We start from the raw sequence: 21,217 nt of genomic DNA, 5'->3' as shown, positions 1-21,217 counted from the left end.
CATACATTATTCTTCTGCTGTTTTCCCCATAACTGTGTTTTTCTTAGATCTATATTATATATAGTATATATATAAAAGGTTCACCATTAGCCTTTTGTTCAAATTTTCCCATCTAATTCTTATTTGGATAATCTTTTAAAAGGTGTGAGGTATGAGCTTGTTGCTCTAGGTCTAGGTAATACATTAATATAAACAACTTGTTATAGTCTACAAGTGCCAATGTTTTATCAATTTAGGGAACTTTCAGGGTAAATGGTAGAGTGGGGAGCTCAGGACTCACTCTTCTTCCAAAATAGTTAGTGGAAGGAACTGTCTGAAACAATTGTTCTGGGACTCCAGAGGCCAGGGGAGCACTGTTACAGCATCCAGAGAAGTGCAGGAGTAAGAGGCTGAGAAAGTGCAGAAAAGAACTGTAAGTAGCTTACTCCATGGCAGCTGACAGTGCCCATCCCCCACTATTGAAGCAGGCCACCTTGGGGTCTAGTCCCTGGCTGAATGTGGACAGAGAGGAATGTGGAACTTCTCTTTCCCAAGAACAGAGGAGTGGGGGGGGGGGGTACCCACAACCAAGCACTGATCATGACTATTGATCGGTGAATTTAGATTGCTGGGTCCTGGCACTGAGCTGGTGTTTCAGCCTACCCCGCTCATTGCCATTGTTTCAACCACACTCCCGAAAGAGGCAGAGACAGTGAAGACCTATAGACACAGTATCTCCTTAGGGCTGCAGGAAGCAGTCTGCTAAAGAGTGGCATCTGATAGGCAGGCCAAGAAAACACAGCTTAGGGCAGTCATCAAAAAGGCTTCTGGCATCTTTCCTGACCCTCTCCTCAGGGCTCTCTGAGCTGGTCTTCACCCCTTTGTGGGTCCCTGGCCCTGTTCTGGCTGAGAAATACTGACTTAGGAATGTCCTCTCTGGAGTGACCCTTCTCCCAGAATTTGCCCATCAGGCAAAACAGTAGAGGCAATGAAAGGAATGTAAAAAAATTATAGAGGTAAAACAAAACAAACAGAACAGATCAAGATTCTCAGTGACAGAACAGCGGAAAAGAAGCTTTCTCTTGGGAGTGAAACAATTGCACAAATAGGGACCCTTTAAAAGTTATATCACACATCCAAGCATGAAGGAGAGTTGGAAAAATCTGATGAGTTAAACATGGGCAATTCTGAAGATCTGTAATAAGTTGAACCGAATGTCAAAGAAATATTTAACACGAAGCCAATCAACAAGAACTCCTCAAGCAAAAGAGAGAGAAACCAGCCTTCAGAGTAAACCCATTAAGATAATCAGGTGCCTAGACAACTGCAAAAAATTACAAGCCATACTAAAATACTGAAAGAAATGGCCCAATCAAAGGAACAAATAAAACCTCAGAAGAGAAGCAGAATTTGAAACAATTGTCAATGATGTTCAAACAAAACTTTTAAGTCAATTCAAGGATATGAAAGAAAATATGGCTGAAGAGATAAAGGATATTGACGTACTCGGTGAGCACAAAGAATATAAAAGTATAAAAATAAACAGAACAGAAATTACTAGAATGAGAGAACAATACGACAGGTTAAAAATGTACTAGAGGCATACAACAGTAGATTTGAGCAGGCACAAGAAAGAACCAGCAAATTAGAAAACAGAACCTCCGAAATCATACAGACAGAGGAACAGATAGAGAAAAGAATGGAAATAAATTGGGCAGGGTCTTAGGGATCTGAAAAACACAAACATATGCCTCTTGGATGTCCCACAAGGAGAAGAGAAGGGTAAAGAGGTTGAAAGAATATTTGAGGAAACAACAGCCCAAAATTTCCCAATTCTTATGAAAGAAATAAATACGCATGTCCAGGAAGAGCAATGTACTACAAACAAAATAAATTCTAATAGACCTATTCTGAGACACATCCCAGTCGGAATGTCAAATGTCAAAAATAAAGAGAGAATCCTGAGAGCAGCAAGAGAAAAGTAATTTGTCATGTACAAGAGAACTGTAATTAGACTAAGTGGTGGTTGCAAATCAGAAACCATGGAGGCAAAACTGCCAGCCAAGAAGCCTTTATCCAGCAGAGCTATCCTTGAAAAATGAGGGAGAGTTTAAAATATTCACAAATAAAAAGAAACAGAGTGTTCATCAACAAGAGACCTGCCCTATAAAAAATATTAAAGTGAATTCTGCAGGCTGAAAGGAAAAGACAGAAAAGAAAGGCTTGGAGGAATGTGTAGAATGAAGATTATCAGTAAGGTAACTAAAACAGTAAAGAAAGACAAGAATAAGATATGACATATAAAAACCAAGGGATAAAATGTACTGCCTTTACAGTAATAACATTGAATATTAGTGGATTAAATTCCCCAATCAAAAGACACAGATTGGCAGAATGGGTAAAAAATTATGATCCGATCATATGCTGTCTACAAGAGACTCACTTTAGACCTAAAGACATAAATAGATTGTGTCTAAAATCTAAAGTGAAAGGTTGTAAAAAGATATTCCATGCAAATAGTAACCAAAAAGGAACTGGGATAACTATACTAATATTGGAAAAAATAGACTTTAAACACAAAATTGTTATGAGTCAAAGAAGGACTAAATAGCAATGAAAGAGCTATCCACCAAGAAGAAATGACAATCATAAATATTTATACACTTATCCATGGTGCCCCAACCACACAACGCAAACCCTGGAAAAACTGAAAGGGAAACAGATTGTGCCAGTTTGGATCTGTAGCGGACCCCAGAAAAGCCATGACGCTTAATCCTCATTCAATATTGCTGGCTGGGAGTGTTTTTATTGTTCCCATGGAGATGTGACTCATCCGATTATGGGTATTAACTTTGAATTAGAGGGAGATGTAACTCCACCCATTCCAGATGGGTCTTGATTAGTTTACTGGAATCCTTTAAAAGAGGAAGCATTTTGGAGAAAGCTTCAGAACAACGAGATAGCTATGAGAGCTACCAGACTCCACTAGCCAGCTCCTTTGGAGATGAAGAAGGAGAACGCTTCCGGGGAAGTTTCATGAAACAAGAACCCTAGAGAGAAAGCTAGCAGAAGTTGCCAGTTTACCGTGTGTCTTTCCAGTTGAGAGATAAACCCTGAACATCATTGGCCTTCTTGAACCAAGGTGTCTTTCCCTGGATGCCTTAGATTGGACATTTATATAGGCCTTCCTTAAGGTGGACATTTTCACAGTCTTACAACTAACTGTAAACTAGTAACTAGTAACTTAAATTCCCCTTTTAAAAAGCCATGCCAATTCTGCTACATTGCATTCAGGCAGCTAGCAAACTAGAACACAGATATTTCTACAATAATAGTTGGAGACTCCAATACACCACTCTCATCAATAGATAGAATATCTAGACAGAGGATTAATAAAGAAACAGTGAACTTGAGAAATATGATAAATGAAAGGCCTAACAGTAAGATACAGAAAATACACTCTCCAAAGCAGCAGGTTATATATTTTTTTCAAGTGCTCATGGATAATTCGCCAGGATAGACCACAGGTTGTGTCAAAACTCAGGTCTCAATAAATTCAAATTGATCAAAATTATACAAAGCACTTTCTCTGACTATAATGGAATGAAGCCAGAAATCAATAACTGGTGGAAAACTGGAAAATTCACAAATATATGGAACTTAAACAGCATACTTAAATAATCAGTGGGTCAAAGAAGAAATTGCAAGAGAAATGAGTGAATATCTCAGGATGAAAGAAAATGAGAACACAATATTTCAAAACTTGTAGGCTGCTGGTGGGAATGTAAAATGGTGAAGACTGTGTGGAAGACAGCATGTGGTTCCTCAGGAAGCTAAGTATAGAATGCCATATGATCTGGCAATCCCGCTACTATATATATATATACCCAGGTCATAGCGGCATTATTCACAATTGCCAAAAGATGGAAGCAATCTGACTGCCCATCAACTGCTGATTGATAAACAAATTGTGATGGAAGATTATTCAATTGTAAGAACGAATGAAGTCCCAATGCATGTGACAACATGGATGAAACCTGAGGACATGGTGTCAAGTGAAATAAGCCAGAGACAAAAGGACAAATACTGTATGATCCCATTGATATGGACTAATTATAATAAGCAAATTCACATAGTTAGAATCTAGAATATAAGTTATCAGGGGATAGAATGGGCATAGAATTGGGGAGTTGATGCTTAATTTGTACATAATTTCTATTTCTGTTGACTGTAAATGTTTAGGATTTGATGGCAATCATGGTAGCTCTTCATTGTGAGTTTAACTAATAGTCTTGAATTACATTTGTGAATGTGGCTGAAGGGGGAAGTTTTGGGTCATGTATGTCACTAGAAGGAAAAGTTAGAAAAACATGCTACTGTATCATATAATGAACCCTCCTGCAGATGGTGGACTGTAGTTAACAACACAAATATAAGAATGTTCTTTTGATAATTAAAACAAATGTACAATATTATTGCAAGGTGTTAATAATAGGGTGATATATGGAAAAAATACACCTAATGTAAACTATGGACTATAATTAACAGTAATATTTTAGTAGATTTCTTTGAATTTGTGGTGTGGGGTAGCTGATGGCTGGTTAGCTGATGGCTGGGGGTAAGGGGCTGTACTGAGTCAGTCACACAGACACAGAGCACACAGCAGGTGACTCAGGAGACAGCCCTCAGGGGGAAATGGAAGGCGTCTGCTTTATTCAGGAAGTGCACAGGCTTCTATAGGCTGGGAAGCATGCAGGGACACATGTTGGACTGGGATTGGTGGTCGTTGTTGCTAGGCTGGAGGGCAGATTTCCGGGATTGGTCACCATTGTTGCTAGGGCAGAGGGCAGAGTTCAGGTCAGCCATTTTGTGCTGCCTTGCATCAGCCACGGCAGCCATGTTAGTGATATTTTATGGCTTCTCCAACATGTGGTTCACTCAGCTTCTTGAATCTGTAAGTCTTTGCCAAATACAAGAAATTTTCAGCCAGTATTTCTTCAGTTACTTTTTCAGCTGGGCTTGCTTTCTTCTCTCATTCTGGGACTTCATCCTACACCTAAATTCAAGATCTCTTGTAGTTTCACATGCTCCTGAAGCTTTGCTCAACTTTTTTTTGTTCTTGCTGTTGTCTGTTTTCTCTCTATTGTTTAGATTGTGTTATTTATATCATTTTATTCTCAAGTTCACTGATGCTTTCCTCTGCCCTCTCTATTCTGCTACTGAGCCTATTGAAAGAGGTTTTTAATTCAGTTGCTCTGTTTTATTTCTAAAACGTTTGTTTTTTATACATATTTACTTATTTGCTGAGACTTTCTACTTTTTTAATTTGTCCCAAGAGTGTTTATAATTGCTCATTATAAAAGTCCTTTTACTATGGCTGCTTTAAAATCCTTGTCAGATAGTTCTTACATCTGGGTCATCTCAGTGTTGGCATCTGTTGATTCTTTTTTCTTATTCAGGTTGAGGTCCTCCTGGATTTTGATATGATTAGTAATTTTCAACTGATACCAGGATATTTGGGGTATTGTATTAAGAGATTCTGGATCTTATTTAAATTTTATGTTTTGACCCATCTTCTGACATGGCTCCAGTAGCTAAGCACAGACACCACCTCCAGACAGCCAGATGGGGATGGAAGCCTGGTTTCTACCCTTGGCCTCCTTTAGCACCTGGTGGGAGAGGCTCTTTCTTCTGGGTGGACTGGAAGTTCAGGTTCCCCTCCAGGCTTCCTCTGATATCATAACGATTGGAGGGGAAAGCGGCACCCCCTTAAAGATCTCTTTGTGGCCTCCACTGACAAGTAGGAATGTGCAGCCATGGCTACTGAGACTCGGTGAAACCCCTGATAGACACCAAGGCCTCCCCTGACACCATCCCAGCAGAAAGGGGGAGGGGTAACTTGTACTTTTGGGGGCAGGTGGAGGTCCATGGTCTTCATTGAGACTAGGGGTCGGGTGGCCTCTTTACCACCTGGAATGGATGAAAGTCCCATCTCCCCACTTGTCCTTTTCTGACACCACCACAGTGTGAGAGGAAGTAAGGGGACCTGCCAATCCTCATTACTGTCAAATGACAGGGGGTAGAAGTCTAGGCTCCCCACTGGGCCTTTGTTACCTGGGCGAGCATGGAGTCACACAGTTTCTTCTGTGGTGTTTGGCTGGAGTTAAGTGGTTATTTTCTAAAAGTTTTCTGTCTTTCTAGGTTACCTCTCTACAGGTCTTTTGGCTAGAGAGAGCACCCTCTGTTGGGGCTTTTTATTACCTGTGCTTTTAGATGTTTCTGTGTTCCTGGCTTCTCCAACACTTAGTCTGGAATTTGAGCAAAAAGAAAACTCGGAGAGTTCATTCCTTGAGTTCTGCAATTCCTACCCAGTTTGCCTTCTTTCCACCTTTCAGAGTATTCTTACGTTTCTTTTATAGATAATGTCCAGAGATTTTAGCAATATTTAGCAGAAGGAATATGGAACAATGCATTTAATCTACTTTTCTGAATCTGAAATCCTCAAGACTCAAGACTATCATTTTCACTTCAAAAATGGGTTCAGTTTGAATCTAGATAATTTTAAAGATATAAATATATGAAATTAGATCTGTTTGGCTTTTCAAATCATCAAATATTGAGACCTTAAAGTAACAACAATAATAGCTACCTTTATAAATAACTGCTTATTAAGCACTTAGTGTGTCAGACATTGTATTAAGCATATAAAAATAATCTATTTGTGTTCACTTTACACTTAAGGAAGCTGAGGCTCAGAATGAATAAATATCTTTGGAATTTGATCCAAACCCATTCTAGATTCTCAAGTCTTTTTTCTTTCCAGCCCCTGTGACTGCCTTTACCACATCATATCCAAGTAGATGGAAATAAGCATATAAAGTAGAGTCAGACTGAATGTGAAGCTTGACTGAATTGATAATCTTCAACATCCTACCTTTTAATGACTCACAACCATTTTAAATAATATCTTACCAGACATTAGAGTGTTTCTCTTCCCTATTGTAATGGAATCTCTTTTTTAGCTCTTTGCTCATGTGCTGTAGGCATATTCTCCCTTAAATCCAGAGCCAGTCTTGAACGAGGAAAACACAGCTTCTTTCAGAACATCTAGTGGGTCTTGGAATAGTCAAACTCATACCTGGATCTAATAGCCCTTCATGATTATTATGTCCTTTCCTTCCCTCATCCCTCCCATATCAGACTTCTCTATTGTGAGCCAACTCCAGGATTAGGTATTTCAGGTCTAGTGCCACAAACTCACTTAGCTCCTGGTTTCACATGCTCTGTCTTAGAGCCATCATTTTGATTTCCAGTCCATGGTCTGCTTGGTGCAGTACTCTGATTATGACATGAAGGACCATTCCTTTGCCTGGGGTCCTACTATCATTGCTCTCCTTTACCAAAAGGTTGGACATGTTGCGTGTCTGCTGCCCCCAGCAGATCTCCTGGAAAGATGTCTTCCTGAGTGCTGATCCAGGTTAAACCTTCCTGAAATAGGTGTTCTTCAAGACCATAGCATGCCTTTTGCTACTGAAGACTACTTGAATCACACACACAAATTTGAAATAGCCTTTAAACCCACGTTCTCCAGTATATAGTAGTAGTTCAGGATTTGTAGGTTTCTTTCTTTCTTTTTTTTTTTTTTTAACACTTTGGGATGTGTACTTAGAAAAAAATTACAAGTCCATTACTTTTGATGAGGCTGCTGTCCTCAATGCCTCTGTAAAGCTAACTGTACCCAAGACTCCACATAAACATGAGCAGGAGGCAATAAAGAAACTCAATACAAACCCACAAACTTATAGCCAAAGCTATTTATATTCACAAACACATGCAGACCCTTCGACATACATACAAATGCAAATGCAATACTATGTTAATGATTATTGAATCTAGATGGAGAATATATGGGGGTTCATTCTTTTAGCTTTTAGAATTGTTGAAACATTTTCAAGCTAAAATGTTTGAAGAATAAAACTCTTTATCCATACATCTAATGTGAAAAAAAATTCAATATTGGTATGTTTCCTAATTACTGCTTCTATTCAACAAGTAATTATTGGGCTCCTGCTATTTGAAAATATTTATTTGAAAGAAAATTTTTCTGATATTTGCCTTAATTTTCAGTTCAATCTGCTCATGTATACACAGTCCCTAGTTACAACTACAGCTGGAGTGGAATCTTCACTGAGTAGAAATGTTAAAAAAAAATGTGTGTTTTTTTTCCTATAAAATCTGAACTGTTCTAACACATCAGCTTTTCTAACACGAGATTCATTCTTGGCAGAATACACTCTACAGCTGCTATTTATATTCATTCCATTTTAATATTTTCTTTATCAATTTGTAAACAGGAGGCCAGAAAAAAATAATGAAAAACTCAAGAGGGTTGATGTTGCCTGAAAAAATGTGCTGAATACTTTTCACCATGGGAACCATCCAGAAGACAAAAAAGTATACAGATTTCCAAAACAGCTTTCCAAGCCTTCAATGCCAATAAAGTTGAATTTTGCATATGTAAAAACTGAAAATAGAAGGTGCTGCCAGTAAAGGAGGTTTCTATATATATATATACATTAAAGGATTTTAAGGATTTATAATAACCACTAGTATGGAGCAGTGGCAGTTTGTGATGTTTTTGAAATCTCAAGACATGTAAGTTCTGTTATAAAATGTTAATGAAACAGCTCACAAGCCAACAAAATTATAAGGGCGCACATCTCAGATGAGAGAAATTTGGTGACGTTGATTTGGACTCTGAAATGGGTTTTATGAACTCATAGTAATGGGCATACCTATTATTGCTTTTGTATTTATTGTGTATTCAGTAAAGAGATGTAAGACTTTCCGGCAAGAGGCATCATCCTAACCTCTTCCATTATTCAGTGTCTTTCAAAGCTTTGATGCAGGGTAGAGTTTGGGCTGATGTTGATTTTACGTGCTTTAAATATCAGTGATTTATCTTGCAAAGCGAATCTGGACTGGTTTTTATTGTTTTGGTATTAGGCTTTTGTAGTTTAAAATTCTTTATCACTGCAAGAATTCCCAGACTTCATGCTTTTTATTAGGGGGAAAAAGAATACCTGATGATGATCAGAAACACCTTCACCCACCAGAAGTGCAGTTTGTAAGTTGCCATAGGCACAACATTAAAGGCAAGAGGCTACACATGACTGTTGGAAGCTAAGGAGCACTGGGATAATTAAGACAGCTCTGCAGCAGGATATTATCTTCTATTTTGTTTTTAATTTTTGATGGCTCCCTTCTCTTAACTCTAGGAGCTAGGCTGGAGAGCAGCAATATCACAAGGAGCCTGCAATTCTACTCTACAGTAGGAAAGAATCATTGACTTCCAGCATGTTTAATCCTTATTTGGGTACTAACCCAACACATGTTTACCCTTGTTTTTTCCTGTTGTTTATACCAATGAGCCATAAGGCCTACCATTTTCACAATATGACTTTTGTTGTGCTGGGTTTTACCTGAGTGAGATACTTAGAATATTTCTCCCTCCATAAGCAGAGTGATAGTAGAGGTCTAGAGAAATCTCAGCACACAAAGGCAGATAGTTGTCTAAAATACTTTGTATAAATCCAAATTGCTTGTCCAAAATTTAACTTCAATATTGACCTCATTAGCAACCATATTTTAAACAATTGAGTTAAACTCTATGTACATATTAAATAATTGTATCTCAATTGATCTTTGGCAAATTTTAAAGGCATCTCAATGGAGAAAGGTAGTCCTTTCAACAAATGGTGCCAGAACAACTGGATGTCCATATGCAAAAAATTAGACCTCAGAACTTTTGTAAATATTAACTCTAGATGGATCACAGACCTAAATGTAAAATATAAAACAATCAAAGTTGTAGAAGAAAACATTGGCTAAAATCTATATAACCTTGGGTTTTGTGATGAATTTATAGATATAACATGAGAACAATTGAACAATTAAGTGAATAGATAGTAGATGGTGGGACCCAGATTTCTCACTGTTGTGAAAAATTATAGATCATCAAGGAGAAGAGATTAGAATAATCTGCCTGGTAATGAATTCTAGCTGGAGACATCCAAGTGAAATCCTATTTAGCTTTATATAATTATAAATGGTTATGCAAATTAATACTTACGGATAAGCGAATATGCATCATTTAGTATCCAACATATATTCCTTGCTAGATGAGAGGGGCTAGAAAGAACAGCACTTCAGTATCAGCAAGCACAGTTCACACTCAGATATTGGCATCTAATACCCTTCCCCAATAAAAGGAATCAGGACTCCTTGGAGAAATGGCTGATTCTAGGACTAAAGTAAGAAATAAGGCCAGAAAGTAAGATGCTCAAAAACAAAACAAAACAAAAAACCATAAGTGCAGCAACAGAGGCGTATGAAAGGTACATAGGAACCATCTCAAAGAGCTCTCAATGGCCAAAATTGGAACAATTTGAGCAATAAAAAGTAGTATTGAATTATAATGCAAAATATAAAATAAATATCCATATGTCTGTTCTGTTATAAACAAATGATTGAAAAATAACATAAATGGGAGGAATAGATGGGAGAATAAACAAATCTGCATAAAATTTACAAAGCTGGAGCATAACCCCCATTCCTCAAGGGTTGGTCATGCATGTTGATTTCTGACCAAAGAATATAGCATGGAAAGGGGAATAAGAGGGATGGTAACTTTCTAGGGAGGAACTTGCAAGCACAGTCTCAGGCATGTCACCAAGATTAATATCATGATCAGTTATGTTGATTGTACTTGCCTTTGTTATAACATGATGAAAATGGCACTTTAATTCTGTGGTTTTTCTCCTCCAAATTCATAACTCCAGTCTAATCACAAAAGAAATACTGGGCAAACACCAACTGAGGGACAGCCTTAAAAATGTCTGACCAGTTCTCAAAACTGTTCAAGATCAGCAAAGATAAGGAAAGTCTGAGAAGTCATCACAGCCAAAACCAGCATAAGCAGACATGGTGATTAAATTAACTATGCCTGCTGAATGGCCTCCTGGAAGAGAAAAAGGACAATAGGTAACAACTAATCTAAATATAGCCTGGACTTTAGTTACACGTGCATCAATATCAGCTCATACATTGTGACAGAGGTAGCACAATGAAGATGGATGCTAAAATACGGGAACTGGGTCTCAGGGATATGGAAACTCTGTACATTTTTGCAGTTATTCTGTAAATCTAAAGCTGTTCTAAAATGAAGTTTATTTTAAAATAATTGTCTTAAGGGCTCTAGGGAAGTCAAGCACATGTGTGGGTGTATTTTTCTAAATAAACGTGTTCACACACAAACATGAAGTAAACAGGACTTGCTCCTTTTACAACATGTATTAGTGAAATAGGTGAATAATTTAACTCACTTAGTATCTGTCTGTCTTTGTGGCACATAAATTTCAGCAGAATCCTAGAAATGATAAAAATATTTAGCCTCATTTTCACTCTTTAACGAACAGGAGAAAAATGTTTCATTTCGGAAAAAAATACATACACTATTGGTCTGAGGTACAGTTCCTTGGAAAAGGAGAATTGCCTAAAGTTTCATATCACTCTATTTGTTGGTTGCATGACCTTGGGCAATTTACTCAATCTATCATCACTTAGTTTCCTAGTATAGAAAAGGGGAATAATAATAGTCCATTGCTCATAATGTCTAGCAAGTAAGAAGACAAGTTCTGATTAACTGTACCTATGGAATACAAAGTATTCCAAAATCATTAGCTAGTTTTATAATTAATATTATCATTAATTATATTAATAACTACAATCTGTTTTCTTATATCTATTGTCTTATCATGGACAAATGTTTGAACATTTTGATACATAAATATGTTAATCAAATTAGTCTAAGTGTAGCCTTATAGAAATGAACGTCAGACCATCCCAGATTGATCATGAAGACTTTGAAAGAAGGAGCTCAATTGCATCTCCTCTCTCTCTCTTGTATATTCTTTCTCACTTTTTTCTCTTTATCCCACTCCTTTCAAGTATGGGAGTGACACTGATTGTAAAAGAAATAAAAGAAGAGATGCAGAGGCTGCATTGGAGTGTTCTGGCCTGAGAAGGATGGGTTTAATTGGGTAAGACTGAGGATTGTATTAATCTAAACTGGTGGTATTTTAAGCATGTAATTGCTTTAACAAAATGAATGTAGTGACATTCAGAAATATCCTGCCTAAGCAAAAGGTGTGAGTAGGACAAACACTGCCATTGTTGTTTGGAAATTAATTCATTATTTCACTAATTTATTCACTAAATATTTATTGACAACTACTATATACCAGGCCCTGGGCTAATCATAGTATTTTAACTCTGTCAATAAAGACATCATCATTTTTCCTAGAAGGTTTCTATTTCATGGAAAAAATGTTGGGAACTATCTACTAAGGAAAAATAACATTTAAAGATATAACAGCCAAAAAATTTTTAAAATTTGTTGAGAACTATAAATTCAGAGATGTAAGAAGTTCAGTGAATCCCAAGCTTAAGAAACATGACACAAACACTACCAAGGGACTTTATAATAAAAAATTTCAAAATAACCTATTAAGAAAAATATGTTAAAAGTAGCCAGAGGAACAAAGACTCATTATGAACAAAGGAGCAAAGATGAGAATGAATGCAGATTTCTCATCATAAACAATGGAGGAAGAAAGTGGGGCAACACATTAAAGTATCAAAAGAAAAAGCCGTCAACCTAGAATTCTATACATAGCAGAAATATCTTTGAAAAAAATGGTAAAATAAATGACCTTTTCTGATGTAACAAAAGCTATAATAATCCTTCACCAGAAGTCTCAGACTAAAGGAAATGTGAAAGAAGGTCATTCTGGCAGAAGAAATATGATACCAGATGGAACTATGGGTCTATACACAAAAATGAAGAGCACAGGAAATGGTTACAAAAATGAATAAACATACAATCAATATAAGAAAACTGATAGTTAAAAAGAGAAATATTGTAGGATGGGCTGTATAACATGTTAAATTGTATGACAAAAATCATACAGAGGCCAGGACCAGAGAAATGTAACTATGGCTTTGTAAGGTTTCATACTACATGTAAAGTGATAAATCACATGAAAGTTGACTGTAATAAACTAGAAATGTATATTATAAACCCTAAAATAAGAAATTAAAGTTATAGCTAATAAGATAAAGAAGGATATAAGAAAGATAAGTACTCACTTTATCCATAAGAATCCAGAGAACAGATAGTGGGATGTGCCAGTTAGAAACTGTCGTGCATCCCAGAAAAGCCATGCTCTTGAATTCTCATTCAGTATTGCTGGGTGGGAGCTTTTTGATTGTTTCCGTGGAGATGTGGCCCACCTCAATTCTGGGTGGTAACTTTTGAATGGATGGTTTCCATGGAGATGTGTCTCCATCCATTCAAGGTGGGGTTGCTTACTGAACCGTTTAAGAGAGCTTTTAAGGGAACCATTTTGGAAAATGCTTTAGAGCTCACAAAGCCAGAGACCTTTGGAGATGCAGAAGGAAAACACCTCTGGGGAAGCCTTATGAAATGAGGAGAGAAAGCTAGCAGACATCACTGTGTGCCCTCCTAGCTGAGAGAGAAACTCCAAACTTCATCAGCTATTTCTTTTGGAGTTAAGGTATCTTTATCTGGATACCTTAATTTGGACCTTTTCACGGGCTTAGAACTGTAAACTTGCAACTTAAAAAATTTCCTTTTTAAAAGCTGTTCTGTTTCTGGTATATTTAATTTCGGCAACTTACAAACTAATATGGGGGAAAGACTAGATAGGATAAATAGAAAACCAATAACAAGCTGATAAACATAAAACTAATCATATCAATAATCACACTCAATGTAAATGACCTAAAAACAATGAAAAGAGAGATTATCAGATTGCATAAAAAGTAAGATGTAGCTATATGCTGCCTACAAGAAAAGTCCTTTAAAATTTAAAAAGTGATAAAAGTAAAAGGATGGAAAAATATGTACCATGATATCATTAACCAAAAAGCCTTTAAACTGTTTATATTAATATATAACAAAAAGAATTTATGAAAAAATATTAGTAGAGACATGTTATAACAAAACTGTTAATACATTTAAAAGATATAAAAATTACAAATGCATATGCACATAACAATGGCGCTCCAAACACATGAAGCAAGAATTGTCAGTATTGAAAGGAGAAACAGAAAATTATAACTGGAAATTTTAATACTCTTTTCTCAGTAATTGACATAACAAGCTAGACAGAAAAACAATAAGGATAGAGAAGATTTGAAGAATACTGTCAACCAACTTAACTGACATTGACATATAAACTACACTTAACAACAGAAGACTACACATTCTTTTCAAGTACACATGAAACATTCTGCAGTATGGACGATATGTTTCATCATAAAACAAATCTTGATAAACCTTACAGGAATAAAATCATATATTCTCCAACATCAATGAAATTAAAAATCAGCAACAGAAAAATTTGTGGGATCCTCAATAATTGAAAATTAAAGAGCACATTTCTAAATAACCCATGAGTCAAAGAAGAAATCTTAAGACAAATTAAAAAATACCTTGAATTAAATTTACAGGAATATACAACATATCGCAATACTGGGGAAGACAGCAAAACCTGCCTAAAAGGGATGTTTGTAGCTGTAAACAGTTATACTAGTAAGAAAGAAAGATTAAAATAAATCTAAGCTTCTACCTCAAGAAGCGAAAAATAGTAACACAAATCATACCTGAAGTGAGTAAAAGGAAGGTAATAATAAAGAACAGAATAGGAAGCAATGGAATATAAAATAGAAAAGCAGTAGAAAAAAATCAATGAAATAGAATTGTTTCTTTGAGAATGTTAACAAAAATGTTAAAGATGTAGCTAGACTGACCAAGAAATACAGACACACATTACCAAAACCAGGAATAAAAGAGGGCATATACTAAAACCCCACTGAAATTAGAATTATGAGTAAATGTTATGAAGAAATGTATGCCATCAAATTATATAATATAGAGGAAGTGGACAAATTCCTAGGAAGACCCCAATTCCCAAAATTGACTTGAGAAGAAATAGCAAGTCTGAATAGATACTTAAAATAAAAAGAAATTAAAGGAGCAATTTAAAATCCTCACACAAAGAAAACTCAGGCATGAGACGACTTCACTTGTTAAGTCTATCAAATATGTAAGGAAAAAACAATATAAATCCAACACAGCCTCTTTCAGAAAATAGAGAAGGTAGAAGTATTCTCAAATATATTCTCTGAGACTAGTATAAGCATTACTAAAGTCAGATGAACGCATTGCATAAAACTTAAGTAAAACTTCAGTAAAATGGAAATTATTAAGAAATAGCCTTTCATATATTTCAGAAATTGAATTATCTTACAAAAAAACCTTTCCACAAAAAATTAATAACATCAGTTACAGGTAGCTTCAACAATGAATTTTACCAAGCTAAAAAGGAAGAAATAATATTTGTCAAACAATAATTCTTTTAGCACATCATCATACAAATGAGGAAGGAACTCTTTCCAACTCATTTTATAAAGCCAACAATACCACAATATTAAAATATCTCAAAGTTATAAAAGAAAAGAAAATTAAAGATTAATATTAATCATGATACTAGAAACAAAACTTCATTAACTATTAGGTAAATGAAGCCATTAAAATACAAAATATAATAAAAATGATCAAGTGTGATTTATTGAAGAAATGCAAGGTCAGTTTAACATTAGAAAATCAACCAATGTAAATACTACGTTTTCATAATAATGGAGAAAAAAATGATTAATAGATGTAGAAAAACTTTTGACAAAAATTTTAAAACCATTTGAAGGAAAAATCAACAACAAAGAGCCGTCACCCCATTAGGACAAAAGGAAACTTCCTCAGTCAGAGAAAGAGAATCTGCCAAAAACCATACAGCTAACTTGATACTTATGCGGAACATGAGTTTCATTATTCCAAAGGTTGGAAACAAGGTAAATGTGTTATTCTCATCACTTGTATTCAAAATTGTATCAGAGGTTCTAACCAGTGTGATATGGCAAGAAAAAGAAATAAAAGTCATTATATTGGAAAAAATGTAAAACTACTATTTGTAAAGAACATAATCGTACATATAGAAACTATTTGAAACTGAAAAAACTAAATGAATTTAGCAAGGTCACAGTATACAAGATCTATATTCAAAAATTAATTTTATTTCTATATAATATCAGCTAACCATTCAAAAGTAAAATTAAAATACTTTAAAATAGCATTAAATATCAACATGAGAATAAATACAACAAAAGATGTGCAAGAGCACTACATTGAAAAATTTTAAACCTGCCTGAAAGAAATTAAATAAGTTCCTCTAAAATGAAGAGATTATTTACCAATTTTATATATATACCGATTTCAATATTGTTACTATTTCCATTATTTCTAAATTGGTGATAGATTGCAATCCTTATCAAAACTGCCAATTTTAAATTTATAGCAAAGTGTGAGGACCTATAAAATCAATAACAATATTGAAGAAGAGGAAAGTTTAAGGACTTAGGTTTCTCTTAACCTCATAAAGCTATACTAATCAAGACAGTGTGTTCTTGGCATAAGGGATAATCAAATAGATAAAAGAGAACAGAATATAAGGTAGACTCACAAATACATGGTCAATTGGTATTTGACCACAGTGCTAAGTCAAGTCAATGGGTAAATAATTTATTTTTTAATAAACTAGGTTAAAATGCCTGAATATGTATATGGAAAAGTTTATGATCTGATTTTACACTTATGTCTATGATTTCATTACAACTAAGTTTTATGCACAGGATGAGAGAGAAATCCAAGTTAATTTTTCCATATACATATTCAGGTATTTTAACCTTTTTTTTTTAGACAAAAAGATGGGAGGATGTCTTTTTTGGACACAGGATAGCAAGGATTTATTGAACAATAACGAAAAGTCTTACCATCAAATAAAAAAATCACAAATTCTAATTCAACAAATACCATCAGACACAACTGTAAAAATGAATACACACCATGGGCAGGGAAACATACTCACAGTCCATTAACATTCCAAACTCATCTGTGGTGATTGAAGTTGGAAAGTAGTTAAAAGACCTGTGCATTTTAATGTATTTCTATTATGCCCCAATTTTAAAAGAAAAGAAATGAAAGGTTTTTTTGTTGGTTCATTTTCTTTTAAATTTTATTAGAGTAAAACACACCTTGCCTTCATAGAGAATTTAGCAATCAACTCAGGTATACAAAGGGAGGAGGAATTAGTTTTATGAAATGGATATTCATTAACTGAATATGGGTTAGAAGAATTGTGACAAGACATTTTGGGTCTATTACAGAATTAATCATCTCTTGGCCTAAAAAAAGAGAGGAGGGGTTCCAGAGAAAAGAATTTTCTACTAAAAAATGTGCATCGATCAAAATTCTTACTAGTGCCTCAATCTAGATATTGTTAAAAAGCATGATTCATTATTTTGACATCTAAATGTCATAACTATCTTTGATCCTGCTCCTTGGGGATGCGTTACCTAAATGTGAGAGAATGTTAGAAAGTCAGGGGGAGGAGGCAAGCAAGAATTCCTTGTTCTGAATCTCTTTAATCTCACACAAATATAAATATGCTTAGCCCTCAGCTCCACCTCCAGTCACACTATGAAGACCCTTAGCCAGATTTCTGACACTGCAGGGTCATTGTTCCCTTTTCTAAAATCCAGTCCTGCTGTCTTTCTGCATTGCTAGGTGGATCGCTGTGTGGGAGTGGCAATTTCTGTGCTCCCCCTTCTATTTCTTTTCTCATCACATAAGCCAGTGGGATAATTGGATGGCATTTCCTTGGCTACAATGGACTCCTAAGAGATCTCCCAGTTATTTCTGCTATTTAGCTAATCAATCATGTCACCCATGGTTACTAGAAGTGCGTTGGTTAAGATGATCAGCCATGTCTCTGCAATAAAACTCAACAGGAAAGCAATAAGAATTCTTCAGTTACAAAAGGAGCCCTATCTCCCCATCACTTCAATCCATCCTTGTAAAAGTTGCACAATGACCTTCTATCTATCTTTGTTGAGATTTTGGTGCTGTGTACCACAGAGAGGAAGTCCCAGTACTCGATGAATACCTACTCTCTAAAGTTGATTTACCTTACTCCAAAACTTTAAAATAGCATCCAGGTGAAATGAGAATGTGTCATTTGTTAGTGAATCCTCAGAAAAGCTTTTTTCGGAGTCCCAATCCCAATCCATTTTGGTTACATGGAAACTGAGGTCAGCAGCATATCAGTGACACTGGCAAGAGTCCTCTAAATTACGTTGTCTGAGACAGTAGTTGTAATTAGAATTCTAGTCTCCTCCATGAATGAAGAACATTCTTTCCATATAAAGATGAATTTAGCAGCATGTAATTTTCTTTCTTATCCACTAAATGTGGGATTGAATTAGAGTTTACCTAGAGAAATCTAATTTACGGTTTTGAAAATAAGTGAAAAGCCGTTAGACTGCAATGTTGATATTCTGATCACATTACATATGCATAAGAAGATAGTATCAAGCAAAGCTTTATTTACATTTCCTAAGTGTTTTTTTTTTCCTTTTTGTATAAACTAATGAGTGGCGCAGTTAGGGAATACGTGTATCCCTCTTTGTGTAATGGATTAAGTACGAGTCCTGTTAAACACCAGGCCATAAATCAGACTGTGTTCTCTATGCCTAATTAAGGGTTTAAAGGGGAAAAAAGGTAAATTCCTGAATGAAGGCCTCTACTCAGAAGCAGAATTTGTTATTGCACAAAGACACTAAAGAGATAAAGCAGAATAAAAGGAGTTTAAGAAAGTGAAGAAAAGGAAAGCTAAAAAAAAATATTTTTAGCTACTTTATTCTGCTTCTTGCTCCTCAGATTTAAGATGTTAAACTGCTACGTCTCTGGATATATCATGAAAGACTTTATTTTTCAATGAGTGTCTTGGAAGGTAATATCAGTACAAATGGAGCACAGAATTTAAAATGTCCAAAAATCACCCTAACAAATTTAAAAAAATTAAACTATATGTAATGACAATATATATAAAATTAGCTATGGGAAAAGTTTTGAAGATAATGAAATTACATTTGTTTTTCTTTTTTAGCTACATGTTTCTCCATAATTCAGAGTACATTGAAATCGTAAAACATTAAACTGTTGCAGAGTCAAGTAAAAAACCCAAATGATCACAGTAATGCACTCATTTCCTAGTTGAAGATAGTCACTACTTGAGATAAAAAAAAAAAAATCTCAGATAAGATTATTGAAACATCTCCATGTATCTTCCTGGAGTGCAACTAATGTTTACAGTCTTAGTATATACTAACTTTAAATGGCTCTATTGACTGACTTAAGAAGTATGTTATTTAGGACATATAAGATTAGAATAAGAGAGACAAGGTCAAAATTCATTAGCCCTTAGGAACATCACTCAGTATTAGCTGACTAAACGTAATGAATAACACAGTTATTAGGCTTTACTTCATTTCGTTTTGTGAAGTGAACTTCTTAGTGAAATATAGAAGAAAAATGGAAATATATCTTGATTTGCTGGAATTGTATTATATTCACAATACAAGAGGTTAATTTACTAATTTTCAATCATTTATTTTTTATTCAGCAAATATTCATTACACTCTAGATTATGCCAAGTAATTTGCGTAGTGCACAAAATACTATGAATTCTGCAATGGACCAAGGAAGCAAAGAATTTCCAGACTAGTTATATTCTCAGTGATCATTAAATAAGGGTGTTTAGGAAAAATTAAAATTATCAAGTGCCCTTATTTGTAGAATTCAGAGATCCCAAGCATACGCCTAATGAACATATTTTAGGAATAAAAACCAGGTTGCATGGTCATGAGGACCGTCTAAAACCTCTTCCAGCTCCCCTGCAATGCTTACCTCCATCCTCTCTCCCCATCCTTCACTTGCCCTCCCCCGCCTCACCTTCTGTTCTGTACATGTTTGCTGGTGGACATCTGTGGGTGAGAGGTGGAAAAGATTTCCATTCATTCCACACTTTCTCATGCAATGGACATGTGGGATGTCAGCTATGTCACAAAGGGTTTGAATCGAAAAGCAGTCCCAGCCCCTTATTTCTGCCTGAAACACCTAAATTTTCCCATATCTGGTCAACTCTGAATAGGATCCATGATGAACCCTGTGTCCCCTGAGGGACTATAATCACAACACAATAACTTCTGTCCCCAAATTCTTAAATATCTCTACTCTTGTATTGGATTCTCATATTAAATGCAACCTTCTTCACTGCACAATCACCTTCATTTAGTCTCATATAAATGGACATTTATTACTGGTTGGGTTTGATCTGTATTGAGTGTTTTTCAATTATTAAACGTGTAATACATTAAAAAAATTTCAGGGGATGCAAAGAACCACTGGAAGTGATGGGGGTGAGGGAAGGGGGACATGCACAACAGAATCTAACAGAGGAATGAAATGAAGAAAGCAGAGGAATGCAGAGAAGATGCTGTTACATGCCAGTGTTACCGAGCTATCGCTCTCGCTGTAGACTTGGGATGGGCTCTTAGAAAAGGAAGAATTTATGGGGCACTTTTAACTGGAAACTGTGTTCTTTGAGTTATTCCTTCTTTCTCATTTAAGGGGATAGCTTTTAAACTACATGTGATCTTATAAGAAATGTAAGTGATTGCTAGCAGCCCTTGGTAGCTGTCATCTGTCCATTGACACTTTTTCCTAATTGCCCTGACTTCCTAGACTTGTGTTTGGAAAAGTATTTCTCTAGTCTCTCAATTTGAATATTCAAATCCTACCCATCCCTAAAATCTCATTTCAAAGAATATCTCTTGCTTAAAGCCTTCTTTAATCTCTCCAGAGAGAATTATTTATATTAATTGTCCACAATGCTATTAGTACTTGGCCTATGAAGTTTATCACTTTCTACCTTAGTTTTTCTAAAAAAGATATCCATGTAATTTACCAAACTATAAAATATTTGTATTTTATTCATATATTCCCCTTTCCTCCCCCTGTATAGATCTTTATGAGAGAATGAGTGAGTCATAAAGAAAAGCATGGCTGAATGCTCTTAAATAAACACAGAAAAAAGGAATACAATCATAAACCACCTCTACCTCTCTGGAATGATGCCAACCTCCCCCTGGTGTTCTATGAGATATTATTTTGATAAAGAATATTGCCCATATCGTTAAC

The sequence above is a fragment of the Tamandua tetradactyla genome, chromosome 18 (genome assembly GCF_023851605.1).
Source record: "Tamandua tetradactyla isolate mTamTet1 chromosome 18, mTamTet1.pri, whole genome shotgun sequence".
Taxonomy (NCBI): Eukaryota; Metazoa; Chordata; class Mammalia; order Pilosa; family Myrmecophagidae; genus Tamandua; species Tamandua tetradactyla.
Note: the sequence above shows the minus strand (reverse complement) of the source record.